This window comes from Pinus tabuliformis, chromosome 6, assembly GCF_031772625.1.
Source record: "Pinus tabuliformis cultivar Carrire ecotype Pingquan chromosome 6, CPIR1, whole genome shotgun sequence".
Lineage (NCBI taxonomy): Eukaryota > Viridiplantae > Streptophyta > Pinopsida > Pinales > Pinaceae > Pinus > Pinus tabuliformis.
The window spans coordinates 326,027,950-326,043,094 of NC_142292.1; the positions used below are offsets into that span (position 1 = coordinate 326,027,950).

Genomic DNA, 15,145 nt, shown 5'->3' on the forward strand with positions numbered 1-15,145 from the left:
TTGTTGCGCTATTCCCTTTACGATGTGCATGTGCACGAGAGTGTGAGCAATTCCAAATAGTCTAACCGTCTATCTTCTTCCCAGCTCCATGTCAATCAACCACCCACGACAGTGCAGCCCATGCTATCTTTAAGTTTTTTTCGTCCTTTTATTGCTTGTTGTTGGAACTAAAGGACACCTAGGCCTGTCCTTTCTCCTTTCAGTTAATTTATGGCACAGTCAGCCCATTTAAAACCACTCAGCCAACCAGGAATGATATTTAAAACAACCCATCCCTTAAGCCACCTCCTTCCTCAAGCAATCTGGAATCTGTGTCCCTTTCTCTCAGCCTTTTAATCCATTACAATTATTTACAATGGGAAACTATTAACCAGGGGATGTCACACAAGAATAGACTCAAAATAGCAAGGATAAGATCGCCACAATTATCATGAAGAAAGCACGTGAGAGGGGATCTAAAACAGCAGTAAAATAGGAACCATGATGACTGATTTTAGAACACGAAACAGCACTCCAAGTCTCTCTTATCTCCAAACTGAAGGGTGCATGAATCACTGAAACAAGAGAAAGGGAAGCACTCAACTCAGTCACAAAAGAACCAACAGAGTCAGCCCTAACAAAGCACTCTAAGCAGCAGCTGATATCATCATAAGAAGCTCAGATAAGTTCCTCAAAGACACTGTTTGACATAACAACTCAAATCTGCTATTCATCCTTTTCAAATCTGCTACAAGCAGAAAATCATATGGAAAATGAGTCTCTACTGCAGGTCTAACTTTTTCAAATACACGCCATACACTTCTGTTACAATCTCTGAAAAAGACATGATCAGGTGACATTGCATGCTTAACTGTGCTGGTATGATGTCCAATCTCTGCCAGACCAATCAATAATCATGCATCAAAATCTCAATCTTGAAACTAGCCTGAAATTTAGGTTACCTGTTGAGCAAGCAATCTTCAAATCAGCGGTGAAGCAACCAAAACAGATTCGTTTTTTTCCTACAGATCAAGCAATCCATTCCTGCCCTTAAACCTTAGTATCAAAGAAATCTGTTGCTTGTGCTAAATCCTCTACACCAAGAAGTAGCAAAATTCAGTGTCAACAGCGACTCCAACTTGGGTAAAGCATCCCCCAGTGGAATTCGTAGAACTCAATATCTCCTAGTGCTGCTTGCACATGATACATCTAAAAAACTGTAAGTAGACCTCAACAATGAATTTTTTACTTGACTCAACTTATAACAGCAGATCTAGAAAACACCTAAGATTGAAATCTTATGCACCTACAAATTTTCAAGACCAGATATGAAACAAATTCTTGGCCTCAAACATGAAACCAGAACCCCTGATTTTCTGTGAAGTACATTGAATTTGACCCTCTTTGGTGATCAAAACTGCAATGTCATAGACACTTGCCAACTCCAAAGCAAACACGCAGAAACTAACTGAAAACACAAAAGAACCGACTCAAATCAACCTAAAGAAATACCTGTTCAAATTTTTGATGATCTAACATTAACCTCCATGGACATTGGAGACATGACTGTTCAATATACTCAAATAACCAATACAGCCATTATTTTTTAAAAATAAAAACTAATAACCTTCCCAACCATGAACCCTAAAATACATTCGATAAATGATATGGAGTAGGCTACTAGCTTGTAGCATGTTGTTTTTTGACCTCTATATGCCATTTAGAGCCTCGCTGTTTATATATTTTGTTTTAGATAAGTATTGCACTCAATGCCAGTTTGTTACATTGACCGTTACAGGGTATGTACATGAACAAAGTTTGCATATTTCGTCTCTAATTGTTTGGAACCTTAGATCTACATTCATGTAAATGAATATATGTATACAATTAAAATCTTCATACCATATGTAATTTTAGAAAGCCGGCTCATAAACTGAGCTATAGACTAATTTTGAATCCAAATCCTGTCTGACACTCGGTCGATTCCAACTTTTAAAACAATGGGTAAAACACCATAAGCATCCCTCTCTATGAGGAAATTTGCATGCAATACACTAGAAAGAAAAAAGAATAAAGAGCAATATTCTTCAACTCGACCAAAAGCTAAAGGAGCAAGTGATTGATGTCTTTGGTCAGATTCCCCAAACGATTTGTAAGGACTAAGGAGATGCCCTATTATTATATCTACTTTTTAAATTGTGTATTGAAGTTTTCATCAACCATCTATTGTGCCAATTGAAAAGCATGAGACACCGTATTTCTTACCAAGGTCAATTTGACAACATCTTCTTTGGAAGTCTAGAGTGTCTTGATCCTTCAAGAACTCAATGGGTAAACAATGAGATCTTCAAGACAGGTGTTGCTCTCCAGTATGTCATGTAGCCCAAGCTACTGCTCCCAAGAAGTTGGTCTTCACCCCACAGCAACAATACGAAAAATGTTATCACTTGAAGTTGTCCCTTGGAAAACTTCCCAATGTAGGTAGAAGGACTCCTTACAAAAAGTACTATCAATAGTATTCCTCCCACACTTTGAAGCTGGTGCACACTCGTTTCAAGGGGAATCCCTAGGAAAATATTAGAAAATAGAATAATGAATTAAGAAACTTTTTTTTAAAACATGTCTTATATTTACAGAAAAATATTTACATATAGTGATACAAAAACTTGAAGGGTATATACAATGAACATCATAAGCATTTTTGAAGAACCACTAAAAACGAAATATAATCAGAGTAGGCAGTGTGATCAAGTCTTCAAGAGATTGGGCATCCTTGATCAATAGGGCCCCCTTAGCCAGCAGATGATGGTATATCTCATCCCACCACACCAAGCAAAAAGCAGACAATGAGCTATGCTCATTCTCAAAACAAACTTACACCTAACTTTCCAAATGATAAACAAAGTTGAGATCCACAAGAACTACTATATCCCCAAGAAAGTAGTACGCACAAGAAAAAGGCCATGTCCAGGTGTTGCTATAAGCCAATGCACCCTATCTAGAAAGAGATCGAAATATTGATCCTTACCATGACTTCAGCAATATTTGGCAAACGGACAATCCCCAAAAACATGCTTTGTTGTCTCTAAGCAGTGACAAACCAACCACAGCACATCTAAAAGCCCACTCTTGAATCTTGGCTAGTCAAGCCTTATATATGGGATCCCCTCATAGATCAGTGGCCAAGCAAAATCCCTTAGCTTATAAGAAAGCTGAACAGACCACAACTTGTGATGCTAACACACCGATCTATCCTCAGCAACAACAAACACCCTACTTGCATTAAGAACCAAGGATAACAAAAGTCATTGCTGAAGCACTGAATACAATTGCCTCACATCATACTCAGAAAGAAACCAACCAAAACTCCAACCCCAATCTCTCCAAAAAGGCCTTGGCATCCCTATGTTCATTTTGAACACGTCACCCTCTAGTATTAGTATAAGGCTCCTGAACTCCATAATAGGATGGCCAAGGGCAATCAACCCAAACTTCTAAGCAAGAGAACACCACCCATATCCAGGAGAAGAATCCCACAAACATCTCCAAAATAAAATGCCTTTCTTACTCAACCTAGCAGCCTAAAAATAGGGCAGCTACACAACACAGGACCCCTGAAACGACCAGCTCCAAATGGGCCTACTGGCTAGATCCCACTCAACTCTACTGCCCTCCCAATGCTAACAGACCAAACCTGCAAAACCCCTAAAAGCTGACCAAATAATCTGGAGAATAAGGGAACTGAAGAACTGAAAAAAGAGGGGAGAATAAGTAACATCACATAACCCATAAACCCCTCTAACCCAAACAAAATGTTGAACAACCATCACCCTATGTTCAAACTAAATTTTCCAAGGGGTGGAACCCTCCAAGTATCTCACTACCCACTTGGCCACAAGGATGCAACCCTGAGTCACGACGTCAATGGGACCAAGTCCTGCCTCGTCATTGAGTATAGTACAAACATACCAAGACACCAATTGAAAAACCCTCTGGCCACCATACTTGGACCACAAGTAAGACTGCATAATATGCTCTAACTGTCGAGACCAAGCCCTATTATGGTACTAGCAAGAAGCATAACAACATGGAAAGCCTGCAAAATGTGCCCAATGAAGGGTGATGCCAAACATAAAGCTTGCTCTAGAGCTTATGAAGACACTAGTATCGAATTTTGTAGCTATGGTCGGTCTTCATAATTAAATGTTTTAGCCCTTCAAATATATGTAAGACATGTTCTTCATGTTAGCTTCAAAAGAGAGGGAATTTTGAATTTCTAAAATTGATTTTTTGGCTCCAAAATATCAATTCGGCCTTCCAAGTGTTCAAGTCGGCCCAGCTTATAGAGGCACCCATTCCTCCTAGAAGACTATATATAAAGGCTTCAACCTCCTCCTAAAAAGGGAATTCGGATCACCATTTGAGGCAAAGAGAAAAGGACGAACCTGAGGCAGAGAGAAAAGGATGGATCTGAAGCAGAGCATAGGACAAATCTAAGGCAGAGTAAGGACAGACCTGAGGTAGATTTTATGGGCATACCGACGCAGCAAGACCAAGATTCTTGGGCGTAGAAGTAGGCCAAATTTCAGCCCTAGCAAATCAGACAAGGTCGAATTGTTTGGGCAACAGATTGACTTGTCTAGAGGGCAGTTTGACTAGGTGTGACCAGGGTTGTGTTACTAGTCAGTTTGACTTTATGTTTGACTTGAAGAATTAGATGTATCTCTGTTGAATTGAATAATTTCTCTAAGAAAAAGGTTGTTGGGTTTTTCCCCCAAGTGGGTTTTCCCAAGGTAAAATTCTTGTGTCTCTTGTTTGGTTGTCTCATTATGATCCTACTGCCATTTTGTTTCTACTGTTGAGATCTTCTGTGTAATTGCTTTATGATGAATGTGAATGCAAGAAAGATTAATATAAGAAATCATAAGAAGTAATTATTAGATTAGGAGATCCTTGAAAAATCAACACGGTATCAAGGCAATGGTGTAAGTGTGGCCAAAGAGAAAGCTGGTTTTTGAAAACAAGATTCTGATTGACTAAAAGGGAAGAATATTCATTGGAGTCTTTTGTTTGTGCCCTAGAAGAGGGTTGAATCCTCTCTATGACCAAAATCCCATAAACAGAAGCATAAAGAGGGTCATAGCTAGCCTAAGGCCAGGTCGCAGCCCTGGTACAGGGCCGAGAATCGTAGGAAGTAACCTCAAAAGCCGAGAGATCTCAATTGGAGAGGTCGAAGTTACCTCAGGGCTAGTTACAGGGGGTCAAGAGGCCTCAAGGGGGTCGAGGAGCTTCAAGACTAGGTCACAAGCCTCATAAATACCTTTGTGGAAAATCTAGTAGTTGACTCTTGTGCCTCACGCCTACTAAAATTTGTTTGCACAAAGTGGATTCAGAAGGCACTGTACTTTTAGGTCTCAAAAAGGAGCCTCTCTTAAGATGCTTCAGTGGCAATGACATTTCATAGTTGACAAGACTAGAAGTATTTCAAGTAAAAGATATATCAACAAGACATATTGTTTGGCTCCTAGTTTGAAAAGGTTCCCATGCAAAGCAGACTATAATGCTGAGATGTTCGGACGCTGAGTCTGAAGCTTGATGCCTCATTATCATCACCATGATTTTGTTTTAAGTTTTCCTTGGCAACATTCTTAGACCTCAATGATCACTTGTAAACATTAAATAGCTTTGTCAATGAAGACCAAGTATAGGTCTGGTTGAAAAGTCTGTATTGATCTCTAGTTTGATAAAGTAAGGGTTGATCTCAGTATTCCCTGAAGGATGAAAATTCAAATGTATTTTGAAAGATTGTGAACTTCTTAGATCAAAGGACTGTATACACCTACTAATTTGTAGCATGTAAGCCACCTTGGTATTGGAAGAAGCAATCACATCAATATAATCCTTGAATTTGGACAATGGACCAAGTGTGTTCAGTTTACTAAATATGATATGGACATTTCCTTTGAGTTCAATAAAGTGATGTCCTGAAGTTACAAGTCTCTAATGCCATGTACCTTGTACTACAGAGATATATCTTGCATTGCACCATTATGATTATGATTGTATTGACTGAGATGTGGTGCAAAACTTTAGAAATATTGTAATTTTGATTTAATCTCTAACTAATTCACCAAGGAAGTTCCTCTCTGAGTCAGAGGGAGTTAAGAAAGGATATTGGAATGAACATAGGGTTTCCTAAGCCAATAAGACAAGTTGTTGCCATGATAATCTTTTGAAGAAGTTATTCAACCTTTGAGAATCTTGCCTATTAACTCAGCGAAATCTAAAGAAGATCCTTTTAAAGATTCTTGTTGAGACAAAATGCACTTTGGATACTCTTATTTCAAGTGTCATGAAATGTTTAAGCATTTTGATGATTTGAATTTAAAGAGTGTTGGAAAATGGTAGCTTCGATCGGTATTTTCATGATCAAAATTGAAATAGAAATTATTTATTTTCCAGTTGTCCTAGTCAGCCTCAATTGGACAAGTCGGCCCCACCACTTGAAGGGGTTTGACCCTGTTGTCACCTAAAGTGTACACCTAAGGCGCAACGCTCAGAGAAGGGGTTGTCACTCTAATCCCTATTCACTCTATTTAAATTTTCTCCTAGATAAGTCAAGGAGGGTAGTCCCTAAAAGGTGAAAACTAAAGGATGAAACTTGTTGGAACAACAAGTCTAGGAGATATGAGGGCAAGGCAATTGTTATTAATGCAACTTGATTATTAATTAGAGCAAGTTTAAGAGTTTATAAGCAATGTTTTAAAATGGATTTCAATTAAGATCAATGAGGCAGATATAAGATGTAAATGTAATAGACCAGTGCCTTAACAATGCTTAATGGAAATTTAGAGACTTGCAAGTAAATAGATGTTCAAGTTACAATAACAACAATGCTGCAAGAAGTGTTAGAAATGGCACAATATCAAATATGAGCAGATAAAAATAACTTGCACAATAGAAATAGCTTGTACTTTCAAAAAAATGTTGAAGATAAAAAGGACAATGTAAATAGACAATGAGCAATATAACCAAAGATGAGTACAAGGACAATGATACAATATTGCAAGGAAGATATAATTGCCACAATGATAGTTATGCAACAAGAGATGAAAAGTTAGAAGGATGGAATGCAAAACTAAACTAGGTGGAATGCAAGATCTTTGTTACTTTTAGTTAAATGTCTAATCTAGATGAATCATTCTTCTCAATTGTTTTGGAGTTAGTCACTGTTGTTGCATCTTGCACACACACCTAAGTTAGTGAGAAAAAACCCTTAACCCCACAAGGCATGGTTGGTGGCAAAATTAAGAGATGGGGCTGTCACCTATTCCCAACTCTCTCCATTTAAGCTCTCCTAGTTAAAGCTAAGGGGGGTGGTCCCTAAAAGAAAGTTAATAAAGAAAAGTGAATTTCTAGGAGACTAAAGTTAGAGAGAGATGTTTATCAAAAAATAACTTGACTCCAAGATGTTAACAAGCATATAATATATGAGCATTATTCAATGATGTATTCAAAGTATAGACCAATGCCTCAAAGAAAATGATAATTGCTTGCTCAAAATGAAAATCAAGATACAATGATATACAATCCTACAAAATCAAATGTTAGATCAAAATGAGCATATAAACATCAATTGCAACTATAAAGGAAATAGTACTTGAAAGTAAATGCTCAAATGACAAGATAATGACATCAATTACTCATGAGCTAAATAACCATCAAAGCAACAAGTATACGAAATAACCTGAAAATAGAGTTGCACCAACGGATATTCCAAGTACAAGAAAGCAAATAGTGGCAACAGTAAAAGATCCAAATACTTGCATTATAAATCAAATGCTTCTTGAGAAAAAAATAATATTTGCAAATAAAACTCAAATAAATTCAAGATAGCATACATAGGAGAGTTGTATTGCAAGTAAAGTGAAAATGTGATGTGAAGATGCTCTTGATTTATTTTATTAGTTGTATTCTAAAGCAAAGTTTCAATTGAACTCCGATCCCCAAACCTCATCCTCGCCCGGGGATCTGGATCTCACAATGAGGAGTCAATAGGGGTGGAGGGTCCCTAAAGTCTATACAACCAACTTAAGTTGGAGGTTAATTTTAGAAATGCCAATTAGCAATAAAATGTGTCTAAGTGAGATGCATGTAAGTTACTTTCTCTCCAAATTTGAAATCTTGATGGCAATGCTTCCATAAATGAGGAAATACCCAAAGTAAAATTGCACCAATGACTTCAAAGTAAAAAAAATGGTAGCTTAATGTGAGCAAGTGAATTAAAATGATGCAAGTAAGTTGTTTGAAAAATAAATTGTTTCAAGTAGACAATGACAATATAATGCTCCAAGGAAATATCAACAATACTTAAAGTAACAATGTAGCAAAAGTTGACAAAAATGAAGCATGTATTCAAGTAGTCATGAAACAATTTACCAAGCTTAATGGAAATGAATTAATAAACTAAATCAAAGTTTGCCAAGAATGTAAAGTGTTTGCATGTAAATAAAGATTTGCTCAAAGTAAAGCGTTAACTTGTAGCTCAAATCAACAATGAAATGAATAATGCAAAACTGAAGTAAAAATGTAGCAAACTTAATTTAGTAAATTAAATGGAGTTTTGAGGTTGTGTTAATTCCCAAATTTACCGTGTGTGAATGAGTATTAGCAAATGGAAAGTGCATGCAAGAGAAAATAAATTGTGAAAGTTAAGAATGCAAATCAATCCACCCACAAGAGTCTTCCTTCTAAATGAAGAGGTGGGATACCATGGGATGAATCCCAAGCTCCCTCAAGCCCAATAAGATTACTTTATTAGAGGTATTACAATGAGGAGAAGGCCTTAAAAGGCCGCCCAAAAGATGAAGGGGAAATTTTTACACAATTGGAACTATAAGAGCTAGATTCTCCTTCTTGTACAATGTGAAAATTTGGCAACCAAAGTAGCTAATGGGACCTCCTCGAAATCTGAAAATTACAAGGGGAAATCAGCCTTAAGAGGGGCCCATGACCTAGCTTTATGTGCAACTTTCAAATGAACGCAGCCTTGCAGAAAATGAGAGACTCCAAATGCTCATGGCCTCCTTGGGAAATGATCCAATCATGCGCCAATGGGTCCTACAAACACTTGTTATGAGTTTGTGGAAAATGTCCCTAAAAAATCTGCTCCAAATGAGTTATCAAATCCTCCAAATATGGGCTACAAACAAGAAAAATATTAGTGGACAAAAATCAGTTAGATGAAGTGTATACGTACAATTATAATTTACAAAGGACTAACCTAAAGAATGTAAGTAAACTATCCTCTTTGATTAGTCATTTTAAGCTCATAGATAGCAAATGAAAGCAATTGGAGTACAACGTTTAATAAAAGTGATTTAAATTTGAAAGTACTTGGCTTGTGTACAAGCTATGTCCCGAAACCCCTGCAAAGCCACTATGCAAGATAAGACTATGAAGGCTCAAAGAACAAATGAGAGCTCCATTGAGAATCTTTCAAGAGTGGGTTGGTCTCTCCAAAGACTTCCCCTCACTCTTGATTCTTTGATCCCAACAAGATGTTCCCTCTACAAAACTTCAATCAAAAATTAGTTCTATATAGATTTAGCAATAAACAATAATAAAAAAACTCTAGAGATTTATTTGAAAACAACTAGAGCATTCTATACCTAAATCATACTTCTAAATCAAATGTCAATGCAAGATAGTTTTACATTAACAAATCTACAAGTGCATATAGAAAAAAATTAGATCAAAGCATGAGTAAAAGGAATTATACCAATGATCAACAATTCATCACACTGCAAAAGGAGGAACACCTCATGAATGAAACCCCAAAGTCTTTATTGATATTTCTGAAAGTGTACAAGGCAACAGCGTTTCTGCAAGCACAATAGCTAGTAACAATCATTACATAGTGAGAGCCCATAGCTCTATTATATAGAAGCTTGGGAGCCAATCCCAAGACAAATAGGTGACAATCCCAATGCTCCTTCATGCAAATTTGAATTTCCCAAGTGGCAACTTGATTTCTTCCTTAGAGGCCCACACAATCCTTGATGAGGGAGCTTGAATTAGATGAGAGTACATGTGGGAGAGTGAAGTGGAGTGGTAGGAGACCACTCTCCACCTCACTCGAGTAAACTCTAATCCAATCTCAAGTCAACTCATGATATCTCCTTGAAGCTCGAGTTAACTTCCTCAAATCGTGGATCTTGTCACTGGAACTCATTGTCTTCTCCACAAAAAAATTGATTTGCTTGATCTGTGGCTATGTGGAGTCCACATCACCTGGTAACTCAACTTTGACCTTTAAATGAATTTCCACTTCATTTCCACATCATTTGAACATGTGTGGATATTTATTTTTCTCCATTTATTTAATTGTTGGGTTAATTTATTGCCACAATTTCCACAAAACTTAGGAAAAGTGGGCTTTGAAATAGTGTTGTGAAAATCGCGATAACATGAAAAAAATCGCAATTTTTTCACATCCCCGATAAACTCACCCGATTACTACGCAGTTTTTTTTCCAAAAAATCAGTGAAATAATCACGATAACTTCAAAAAAGCGCAATAATTTCGAAATAATCGCGATTCGATGGGAAGTTATCACAGGGGTGGCGGACAGCGCGATTTATAAGGGAAAACATGAATATTTTTTGTCATTTTGAACAGACAGCGGCGTGGATTGAAAGTTGAGGAGGAGAGGAACCCTGGAAGGCGTCTACTAGGGCAGAGGAGGAGGAAGCCTGGAGATTTTAGCATCCCAAGCCAGAGAACTTCGTCTTTATCTCAAATTTCTCTGGCAAACCATGGTTTCCAGGTATGGGCACCAAATTTGGCCATTTTGTTTTGGTTTTTTTCTTGTTTTTGCTTGGGTTTCTATAACCCATTGTTTATCAAAGATTTTTTAGTGGATTTGATGTTTTTTTTCACTTTTGTTGCATAGAGTGGAGAGATTTCATTTTGGATTGAGTTGAGGTTTTTTTATTTGTTTGTCAAAAATTCAATGTGTTGTGTCATGTATGTAATTTTATTTTTTTTTGTAACTTGCAATTTTTATTGTGCCATAGGTTCAACTTCAAAGTTCAAATTTCATCTTCCATTAAAACTCAAGAGTTCAACCAAGTTACAAACATGCCAAGGAAATTGGACCCTCTATGGGAATATGGTGAACCTGATGGAGGGTTTGATAGATTGAACTTGTCTTGCAAGTTGTATAGGCAACATATGTCAAGGGGGGTTTATAGATTGAAGTATCACTTTGCACAAATCCCTAGACATGATGTAGGGCCTTGCAACAATGCAAATGCAGAAATCATCCGAAGAGCCATGAGATCATTAGAAGAATTAGAGCAAGAGAGAGTGGCCAAAGCAAAACTGAAGAAGCAACTAGCAGGGAAGGTGTTAGGAGATGAATATAGAAGTGGCACTGGTTCTACTTCAGCATCAATATCTACAACCAACCCTGTAGCTGTCTCATCATTTTTTGTTCCTAGAACCACGCCTGAGTCACAACTACCTATCACTTCAATGCTTAAAAAAAATGAGAAAGAACAAGCTGACAAGTTGTTGGGCAAATTTCTCCTTTGGAGTGATATTCCTTTCAGCGTTGCAAGGAATAATCCATTTTTTCAGCCTGTTGTTGATGTTATTGCAACTATTGGCCCAGGGTACAAAATCTCTCCTTATGATGACTTTAGAGGCCTCATTCTTCAAGAGGAAAAGGTTGACTACACCAAAAGATTGGAGGAGTTTCAGGCATCATGGGTACAAACATGATGCACTGTGATGTCAGATGGTTGGACCGACCAAAAGGGGAACCCTTATAAACTTTTTGGTTAGTTGTCCCAAGGGGACAATGTTTATGAAATCTATTGATGCATCTTCTCATATCAAAGATGCAAAATTATTATGTGATTTGTTGGATGTGTTTATTTTGGAGATGGGTGCAGAACATGTTGTCCAAGTCATAACAGACAATGTGGCAAATTATGTTGCTGCTAGCAGCATGCTTATGGAGAGGCATCCTACTTTATTTTGGACATCTTGTGTTGCACATTGTATTGATTTGATGTTGGAGGGCATAGGAAAAATTTCCTTTGTCAAAGATATTGTTGACTCATCAAAAAGCATTACAAAATTTATATATAATCACGCATCTGTGCTTAGCTTGATGAGAAAATTCACCAACAACAAGGAGTTGGTGCGCCCTGCCATTACACCGTTTGCCACCAGTTTCATATCTCTTCAATCCCTCTTGAATTCTGTATGGGATGTGAAGAGAATGTTTCTTTCAGATGAGTGGTGTGCTTTGACAATGAGCCGCAAATCAGAGGGAGAGACCATATGCAAATTAGTTTCATACCAGGAAGACTTTTGGGCAGGAAAGCAAGAGGTGTCCACCGTTACTGAACCTTTGGTAAAGGTTCTTCCATTAATTGATGGTGAGAAGCCTACAATGGGCTATTTGTATGAGGCCATGGACAAGGTCAAAGAATCCATTCGAGCCTACTATGATGATAAGGGAAATGAAGGGTTTCAGAAACAACTCCTCCTATGGGAAGTGATTGATGAATGATGGAACAACACACTCCGTCCCTTCATGCTGCAGAGATCTACCTGAACCCCGCATTTTCTTACCCATGTGGGTTCTTATTTGATGTTGAGATCATGGATAGATTCTTAACCTATGTTCAGAGGATGGTGCGATCTCCAGCAGAACGTTCAGAAATCTCCAAAGAAATGGAGATATACAGGATGGCAAGTGACACATTTGGCTTTCAGATGGATGTAACTAATAAGAAGACTACAATGCAAGGTATTTTCAAATTTCATTGTCTCTTCAAGTTCATAACTTCATACTTTGCTTCAACTTTCAAATTTCATTTTTTTCTTATGTTTATCCTATTTGTATTTTTGTTGTAGATGCATGGTGGACTTGCCATTGTGCCAAAGATATGCGAAAGCTTGCCATTCAAAACCTCAGACAAACATGTAGCTCCTCAGGATGCGAGCACAACTGGAGTGTATTTGAAAACGCAACAGGTTAAACTTAAAACTTAAAATATTCCAAATTTCCAATTAATTTTTTGAATTCATTAAATAATGTTTTTTATAATTATTATATTATGATCTTTGTACAAGTTGGAGACCCAGCGACTTAATGACACGGTCTACGTCTACTACAATCTTCGGTTGTGGGTGAAGCAACTTGAGAGGATACCTGATATGGAGGCCATCTCATTGGATGGGATTGACACCATTGCTGCATGGAGGGTTGAGGCTGAGAGGCCTCTCATGGAGTCTGTCGATGATTGGTTAAAGCATGAGGTAGTGGAAGGCATAGAAGAGGAGGAGGAGGAGGAGGAGGAGGTGACACCACCTAGCCAGGCTACCCCTGCCATTAGTAAAGGACATGGTCTACCTCCTGTAGCTCCTAGTTCTTCAGCTTCTAGAGCACAGCAAAGTCCATTGCCAACTCCACTGGCATCTACATCTAGAGGGAAAGGGAAATCTATTGCATTTTCTCGCAAGAGGGGCAGAGGAAATCAGTAGTATTAGTTATTTGATTCATTTCATTATATATGACATTATGACTCATGATATGATATACATTATTATATTTTTTGTTGATATTTTGAGGCTGAGTTGGGACTCGGGAGTCGGGACTTGCTATTCAGGACATGATTCACGGTTATGTGTGATGTAGCACTAGTAATGATATTACACATCTTATATATTAGTTCTTTTTTCTGATTTTTTCCCCTCGCCGATTTACTCCCGATAACGATTTTCGCAACATTGCTTTAAGGGTCTAGAGCTTATTTTTTACCCCTCAAAGTGTGTCATAGTAGAAAGTTGGGGTGGCAGATGTAATTTTGAGCACGCATGCCCCATACAAATTCTCTAGACATCACTTATTACATTTTACATTCAGATTTTATTCAAATTTCTGTCCCGTGGGAAATTTTAAAAATTAAAAAACCGACCCCTAGACCTAATCAAATTCCACCAAATTTTACGAGTGATCTAGTATGGTAATATACAATGACTCTAGACACTAGGACTCACCCAAGGCCTTACCATCAAGCCGCACTCCGGCGTTGGGGTCATACTTGGAGGAAAAAACTCAATTAATTATTAAGTCCTCATAAGCACCTAATAATTAACCAAGTGAGAAAAAACTTCCAGAGTAAACTCACTTGATGACAAGGTCCCAAGTTACCTAGGTCTGTTACATGACTCAACTCATCACACTGGCATCACTTTACATTATTCTCGCAGGGCTTGTGGAATCTGAGTACAACATGAGAAAAAGAAATAGAATTAAAAAAATCTGATGATATAGTGAACTTTGATGGTACATGAAGCCTCTGACACATCCTCGGGAGCATGGAGTCTTCAAAAAAAATTCAGGTACACTTTAGTGGTCAACAGTCACAAACACAAGTTGTAGAGAGAAGGTTTGGGGAAGAAAGCTAGGGCTTTATTAACGAAACCTCCCCTTGCTTCTAACTACCCAAGTGCCTCCAGTGTTGTAGGGACTGTGGCCCTGACAATTGCAAGGTCACCTGTGTTAACCGCGAATGAGGGTCTAACTTCTCAAATTAGATGAAGAAGGTGGCCCTAAAACTTTCTATCAACCAAGCTTAGGCTTGGAGGTAAATTTTAGGATGCAAATTAGATCTAAAATGCAAGATGAGAATGCAATGCTTCAGTGAGATACAATGATATCAATATTGCTTCAAGGAAAGTAAAATGCCAATATGCTTGTAATCACAAAATGATAGATACCTCAAAACACAAGATCACTAGCTTATGACAATATTCAATGAAACAATAGAAATGACTCAATGAAACAATAGCAATGATGGATGCTCGATGTGAGAGGAAATCCCACAATGCATTTAGATATTCCTAAAAGGTTGTTCTTTGCTTGTTTGGACAGTTGAAACAAGTAAAGGTTATATTGAAATCACAAATACTAAATGGCAAATGAGTTTGCTAATAGTAATTTTGAAGAAATAAACTAATGCACAGTGAAAAGCTAATCTAATGAACAAAATAGAAGAGTTAGTGGCTAAATCTAACACAAGAGAAAGAAACAAAGATCCTCCCTTTTAAATAAGGAAGGGGATACCATGGGATGAATCACAAG

The 15,145-nt window shown here is 37.6% G+C and overlaps 1 long non-coding RNA gene across 1 annotated transcript in view; it reads right to left on the bottom strand.

Annotated features, from left to right (window-relative positions):
- Positions 1-835: 835 nt before the first annotated feature.
- LOC149258617 (uncharacterized) overlaps positions 836-15,145 on the bottom strand; it is a 57,672-nt gene continuing 43,362 nt past the window's right edge. Inside the window, exons 2-3 of the long non-coding RNA XR_016256837.1 lie at positions 2,245-2,545; positions 836-941 (exon numbers count right to left, since the gene is read on the bottom strand). This is a non-coding gene — a long non-coding RNA (uncharacterized LOC149258617). The remainder of the gene's footprint in view (positions 942-2,244; positions 2,546-15,145) is intronic.